The sequence below is a fragment of the Cynocephalus volans genome, chromosome 10 (assembly GCF_027409185.1).
Source record: "Cynocephalus volans isolate mCynVol1 chromosome 10, mCynVol1.pri, whole genome shotgun sequence".
NCBI classification, from domain to species: Eukaryota; Metazoa; Chordata; class Mammalia; order Dermoptera; family Cynocephalidae; genus Cynocephalus; species Cynocephalus volans.
Window position 1 is genome coordinate 8,688,618 of NC_084469.1, and position 7,993 is coordinate 8,696,610.

The window sequence follows — 7,993 nt, forward strand, 5'->3', positions numbered from 1 at the left end:
AATTGATAAAAGCAGTACCAATACTGGTACTACTGGGAGAGGAAAAGGAAAATAGAAGATTTTATCAATTCAACAAAAGGTGGGAAAGGGGAAAAAGGTGAAGAAAAAGAATGGTGAGTAGAAAATATATAATAATAGTAATAAAAGAAATTCCAAATAAATAAATTCTATTAAATAATTTTTTAAAGTCCAAATAAATCATTAATGGCAATAAATGTAAACTAATTAAACACATAATAAGACATAAAGTATCAGATTGGCTAATCAAAATCAAAATCCTATTATATGCTACTAATTTTTTTTTTTTTTCATTCTGGAATAATCTAGGCTATCATGTCTTCAATATTATTTCCCTGCCATTTTTCTTATTTTCTTCTTCTGCAAATCTTATTAGACGCATTTTTGGAGTCTCTAAATCTATTCTCCTCTTTAAACTGTTTGTTCTCTCTTATTTTTAATCTCCTTGTCTTTCTGTGCTGCATTCTGGGTAAATTCTTTATAACTACCTTCTAATTCACTAATTTTATTTTAAACTATATCAATTCTAAAGTTCATCCCATCTTTTGAGATTTTTTTATTGCATGACTATATTTTTATTTCTGACATTTATAATTACCTATATTTCATGTCTACATGTTCATTTTCATCTGCATTTGTTTAATAATTTCTTGTTTGTTAATTTCTTCATTTATCTCTTTGAGTATCCTTATTTTCAAGTCTTTATGACATGAATCTGAAAAATGAATTTCAAGAGGCTGGCCAGTTAGCTCAGTTGGTTAGAGCACCATGTTATAACACACAGGTCAGGGGTCCAGATCCCTGTACCAACCAACTACCAAAAAAAAGAATTCCATCTGGAGCAAGTTTATATTCCAGTGCTGGATTGGTTGGCTGTCTTTTTCAGCATTTAATTTCTTCATGTGCTTTGGAATTTTGGTTTACAGACTCATTATGGCCGGGAGTTTTTGGTTTTGCTTCATGGTTTATTTTTTCTCTCTCCCCTTTTTTGTCTGGTGGATTTAGTTTTGTGATTGCGTCCACTGTGTTATAGTCCAGAAATGGTCTTGTGATGGCCATTGGGAAGTCATGCTCTTCACTGATATTTGGGGACTTGCAGATCCAGTCACAGAGTTAGAGGATGGCTCGACCCATTTATTGGTTGTGAGGCTGTTTCTGCCCTGCTGCCTCCCTAGGCCCACAGTTTTAGCCATAGCTCCTGAGATCTGGTTGGCTGCCAATTTTTTCAGCTTCTTTTCACAAATGAAGTGTCCTTACTCCAGTCCCTGGCTGTAGCCCAGCAGTCTGGTTCTATCCTCCATTCCCCGTGCAACATTTTAGCTCCCATTACCCCACAGGTTCTTGGATTTGGTCCTACTCATCACTTTGCTTCCCAGTTCTCTTTCTTTTTTTCTTTTCTTTTTAAAAGATGACCAGTAAGAGGATCCTAACCCCTGACTTGGTGTTGTCAGCCCCACGCCCTCCCAAGTGAGCTAATTGGCCATCCCTATATAGGGATCCAAACCCATGACCCTGGTGTTATCAGCACCACACTCTCCCAAGTGAGCCATGGACTGGCCCCCAGTTCTCTTTCATGTCACTGGGATGTTTGTCCTGTTTTTTGCCTGTCTAGGTCTTATTAATGTCTTCTCTCTCATTGTTATGTATTTGGAACATGAAGGGTATGTCAAAGTATGAACTTTCCAACCTTCCTCTCATTAACGTTTAAATCACTTGGAAGTTGGAGTTTCTACTTCTCACAGTGGAAACATATTAGCTGGTAGAGTCTGGGGGTGAAAGAGCTGAGAATTGATTTTATCATATTTGTTTTTTACTTTATTTTATTTTATTTTTGCAGCTGGCCGGTAACAAGGATCAAACCCTGGAACTTGGTGTTATCAGCACAATGCTCTAACCAACTGAGCTAACCAGCCAGCCCAGAGATGAGCACTTAGACTGCAACCCAGGGAGTCCAAGTAATGAGCAATTTGTCTGGGCTTAGCAGGCTAGTGAGATATGTGGACCAGACCAGTGAAAACCCATCTGGGCAACTTTTAATTATAGGCCAGTTTCCTATAGCAACCCCATGTGGCAGTAAGATGATTTGCAGGAGCAGAATGTTCCATCCCCAGTGCTTTTCTGCTTGGAGGTGGAAACCCAGCTTATGCCCCCCTTGTGAACTACATGAGCCTACGATAGGCTTTTTAGACAACTCAGAGGACCAAAGAGGAAGCTGATACTACAGTGGGCTCTCAGCTGGCTAAAAAGAAAAATGAAAAGAGATGTGACCCTTTCGTTTTTGTAACAATGCATACTGTTGATATACAACAGAAACAACATAACTGCAAAAGAAAAATAAGAGATATAGTGGAATGTTTTAATTTTGTCCAGAAAAAAATTCATAAATTACAATATTGACCTAAAAGGGAAGCACAAAATTCTGAATAGACCAATAACCAAGAGGGGAGAAAATAGAAGTTAGCAAATAATTAGTTCCCTAAAGGGCTCCTGGGTTTGATGCTTTCCCTGGCAAAGCTTTCCAAACGCTTAAGGAAAAGTAATGTCTAGAGTTGTATAAAGTATTTCAAAAGCAGAATAAAGAAAAAAATACCCCTCAATATGTGTTGTAAACTGATATAACTCTGATTCCCAAATCTACCAAAGATTAAAAGGAGGAAAGAAAACCATAGACCGGGGGTTGCAAACTCAAGTTTCTATAGGAGCCAGGAAGTAACATAAATGGTGCAGTTGACTGGGTGTGAAATGACAGGGAAAGGTAGAAGCCGCAGGCACTGGGGAGTGTGCACTCTTCCTTAAGGAATTCAAAATCAACTACTTCAAAGCCCTGTGCTGGTCAAGTCCCCTGAGTCATCAGTTTGCAGCCTCTGGTATCTCTCCATTATAAACATAGATATAAAATTCCTAAATACAATACTAGTAAATCCAACTCAATCTATACTACAACTTAAAAAAAAAATTTTACTAAGACTGAGTAACATTTACTCCAGGGATGCAAACATGTTTTAGTATGTGCGCATTGTCGGGTTAGGGCCCACAGACCCTTCAAACCCATTGTACAGACTGGATCACAGACCCCTCACATGCCAGGCTGGGTCACCAGACCCCTCACATGTCCAGCTGGGTCACGAGACCCCTCACATGTCCCGCTGGGTCACCAGACCCCTCACCTACAGGTCCACAAACTAGCTAATTGGGAAAGATCCCAGGAGCTGTTGGCGGATGATAAGAGCTCAGTCCTCAGCTGCCTCAGCTATGGCGGCAGCAGCAGCTTACAGCAGCCTCCAGCAGCAGCAGTAGTGGCCTCCCAGAGGGTCCTGGAGGCCCTGGGAGCAACAGCTTGCAGCAACAGCCTCCAGCAGCAGTAGCTGGGTTGGATGCAGTCTGGCAGAGAGGACCCTAAAAGGTAGCATCCAGGGATAAAGGCAGGATCAGGTCCAGCAGACAGCCTTCTGAAGTGTCAATCCAAAGGAATTGGGCAGATAAGCAGAAACCAGATAAAAGCAACAGGACAGAGCCTGGTGAGATACTCAGGAGCACAGCCTTGAGGCTTTCCTGTGGTGGGGCCTCTGTCCCTCTGGTGCCAAGCCAAGTTTGGACTCTAGCTGCCAAAAACACATTTGAAAACATTTGGCATCCATACCTCATAAAATAGCTCCGACAACTAAAACTATAAGCGTAATTCTTTCACATGAGAAAGAATATATCATCAAGCAACCTATCTAAAACTAAAGAATGCTTTCCCGTCCTGATTCTCTGAGGAACCGTTTTGTTTAAAAGACTTTCTACAATAAAAGAAAGAAGCACAATGGAAGTTATAGGGGAACCCGAAGGAAGAGGAAACAGAGGGGGAACGATGAACCTCGCATTTTATACGGTCAAATCTAAATCAGTCTATGCATGTTATACCTCAAAAACAAATTTGTTTTAAAAAATAGTAAAATCTAAACAGACCCTGATAGAATGACTGGGAAAACATGCAAAATAAAGACTCCCATACCCCTACTTCATACCATATTAAAAACAAATCCCAGATGTATTAAAGACTTAAATGTAAAAAATGCAAAATAAAAATTGTATGAGAAAATATATGAGACAATACACATCATCAAGGATTGGGGAGATCTATTAAATCAAACAGAAAATGAGAAGCCATAAAAGAAAAGAGGAACATATTTCATTACAAAAAATGTTTAAAATTTTAAGGGCCGGCCCATGGCTCACTTGGGAGAGCGTGGCGCTGACAACACCAAGTCAAGGGTTAAGATCCCTTACCGGTCATCTTTAAAAAAAAAAAAAAAAAAAAAAAAGCTTACAATTTTAGAATGGTCTTAAAAAGTCAAAGTGAAAATTGAGGGAAATTGTAAATTTTAAGTAGATAAAAACTCTTTAATAATGATAAGAAAAGGGCCGGCCCATGGCTCACTCAGGAGAGTGTGGTGCTGATAACACCAAGGCCACAGGTTCGGATCCTATATAGGGATGGCCGGTTGGCTCACTGGCTGAGTGTGGTGCTGACAACACCAAGTCAAGGGTTGAGATCCCCTTACCGGTCATCTTTTGAAAAAAAAAATGATAAGAAAAAGACAAATAATGCAATAGCAAGAGATTAATTCATGGAGAATGTGAAGAGGCAATCTGGGAAGAGCAAATCTAAATAGTCAATAAACCAATTAATGGAGACTGCCCAGCTGAAAACTGCAAATTAAAACACAATGAGGTCACTTCTCACCTACCAGATTAGCAAAATTAAAAACAGAATAACACCTGCTGCTGGAAGGGATGCAGGAAAATAACCCTCACACATTGTTGTTGGAAATGTGAATTGTCACAGCATTTTAGGAAAGCAATCTGGCAATATCTACTAAAATTAAAAATTCCCTTTTCCCCAGTAATCCCATTCTTAGGAAACTGTACCATAGAAACAAAAGCGTCAGTGCATAGGGATAAGCATAGAAGAATGTTTATTACGGCCTCATGACAGTAGCAAAACCCTGGAAACCAAGTGAATGCCAATTCAAGAAGGAAGTGGAATATTATGCAGCCATTAAAAATAAGCTAGAGGAAAGCAAAAAAGAAAAGAAAAAAACAAAGACAAAAAAAGAAGAAAAAATGAGTTAGACTTGTGCTATCCAATTTAGGGGAATTTCTACTGTGAATTTACGGGTGTTTGGGGTTTTTTGTTTGCTTGTTTTGGGGGGGTTTATTTGTTTGTTGGATTTTTTTTTTTTTTTTTTTTTTGGCAGCTGCCTACTACATATTTATGGTTAAGGGAGAAAAGCAAGATGCAGAGAAGTGTATGTAATATGATTCAACTTCTTAAATATAATGACGCCCCCTGCTATGGTTTGAATGTTTGTCCCCTCCAAAGCTCACATGGGAGCTTGATTCCCAATGTGGCAGTATTGAAAGGTGGGACCTTAAGAGGTGAATAGATCATAAGGACTATTCTCTCATGAATGGATTAATCCATTCATGGAGTAATAGGTTAATGGTTTAATGAGTTGTCATGGGTGTGGATTGGTGGCTTTTTAAGGAGAGCAAGTGAGCTCTCCTTAACAAAATGCTCTTCCCCAACACCACCATGATTGCCTATGGCTCCATGAGACTCTGTAGAGAGTTCCCACCAAAAAGAAGACCCTCAGCAGATGTGCTGCCTGGACCTTGGACTTCCCAGCCTCCAAAACTGTAAGAAATAAATTTAATTTTCTCATATATTACCCAGTTTCAGGTATTCTGTTGTAAGCACCAGAAAATGGACTAATACGCCCCCAAAATAAGAAAAATGTAAATATAATGACTCTCTCCAAAAATAAAAAACATCTGTGTGTGAATTGTTATGGAGAAAGGTGAAAGAAAGGAAGTTAGGAAGGAAGGAAACGAGCAAGCCAGGCTGTTAGCATGGAGGGGAAGAAGAGAGAAACACTTAAAAACAAGTTTCTATATTTAAAAACCACGTATGTGATGTGACCCCATCCATGCAAAATTATGTACACATAAAGCGATGAGAGAAAGGATAGTCACCCAAATGTTAACGATGATTATCTCATGGGTGAGATTGCAGGTGACTTTTACTTTTTTTCTTATTTTTCTTTAAATGTTGACATGTTATAAAATGAGTATATATTATTTATATAATCAATGGAAGATAAAGCTATTTTCATTGTTGGGAGAGAAAGTAGTGGCAGGTAGAGGTCTCTAGGGGACCTGATTTAATGAGCACATAAGACAAATGTTTAATTAATATATCAATTGCTGGCATGTCAATTGATGTTTTCCAAAGTCCTTAAAGTGTAGGTTCTCTTAAGTAGCCAAACTGTCATCTGAAACATTGCTTACAATTCTCACGTTTAACTAACGCTGAGGAATGAAATGATTACAAATGTCAGAGCGATAGGAGATAATTAAAGGAGGTTTTGTTTATTTATTTATTTGTTTGTTTTAAAAGATGACCGGTAAGGGGATCTTAACCCTTGACTTGGTGTTATCAGCACCACATTCTCCCGAGTGAGCCACGGGCCGGCCCCTTGGAGGTTTTATTTAAGTGCCATCAAATGACTGCATCTCCTATACTCATCAGTTTAGTATTCCCTCACCAAGCTAATCTCCTGGCAACTTCCAAATCCCTGTACTTTTAAAGCTTATTTATTTGTTTTACCATTTCACCTTCCAGACATCTGTAGAGTGGTTCCTAAAGTCTTCATTTTAAATCTTCCACCTTGGATTTTTTTTTTTTTTTTAAAGATGACCGGTAAGGGGATCTTAACCCTTGACTTGGTGTTGTCAGCACCACGCTCAGCCAGTGAGCGAACTGGCCATCCGTATATGGGATCCGAACCCGAGGCCTTGGTGTTATCAGCACCGCACTCTCCCGAGTGAGCCACGGGCCGGCCCTTCCACCTTGGTTTTTATATTTTTATTACTTCCTTCCTCCAGGGCCTGGCTTCACCAACTTTGGTGGGCACTGGTTCACCTCTTCTCCCCTTCCCTCTCTCCACGGACCTGCCAGGTTCAGGGAAGGGCTATAGGCGGTTAGACCTTTTCTAATGTGCTGCTTGAACATGGCAGGCTCTCAAAAAATGTTAGGGCCAGCTGGCTAGACCGGAAGTAGAGCTTCACTTGCTTCTTTAGCAACATTTCTTGAGCATTGCTGGGTGTCCAGTGCAGGGCTAAGGATTCAAAGGTGAATAAGGCATGATCCCAGAGAAATAACGACCAGATGTGTGACCAGGGCTCGACTGCACAGAGCTGGGGAAGCACAGGAGAGGATGCCATTGGCAGGGGGAGGGGAGGGGACGCGACAGCTACCAGGACTTGGCAGAGGGAACAGCATATGCCAAGGTCTAGTGGTTCTCCAGTTGTGGTCCCAGATCATCATCAGCAACAGCATCACCTGGGAACTTGCTGAAAATTCTTATTCTCAGACCCCACTCCCATCTACCAAAGCAGAAAGAAACTCGGGGTGTGGGGACCAGCAATCTGTATTATCAAGTCATCCAGGTGATTCTCATGCACGCTAGAGTCTGAGAACCACGACTCTAGTAGAGGCTTTGAGGATGCTTAGGACGAGAGGAAGCAGAGAGGAAAGGAGGCTTTGTGAAGGGGCTCGGATGCCAGTCAAGGGGTTAGACTTTGCCCTGTAGATAGGGGGCCTCCAGGTTTCAAGCAGAGGCCTGTGGTACTTGCACAACCTCTCCTAACTAGGCATTTATGGGAGCTCTAGCATTCCCTATGCCCGTGGGGCGGAGAGCTTAGCCGCGCTGGGCTGAGTTCCCCCACGCCCCGCGACACCAGGTAAGAGAGAGGTCAGGCCGCAGACCCTCCGCACCCCAAAACAATGGGGTTGCGGTCCAGGAGGCGGCGAGCGCACGCAGGAGACAGGGGCACGGATGGAGACGCAGAAGGCACAGTCCTGGAGGTAGACCCTCCGCGGAAAGGCCGGCCTGCAGCCCCAGGCCCGCCGCGGCCAGGCGGGAGG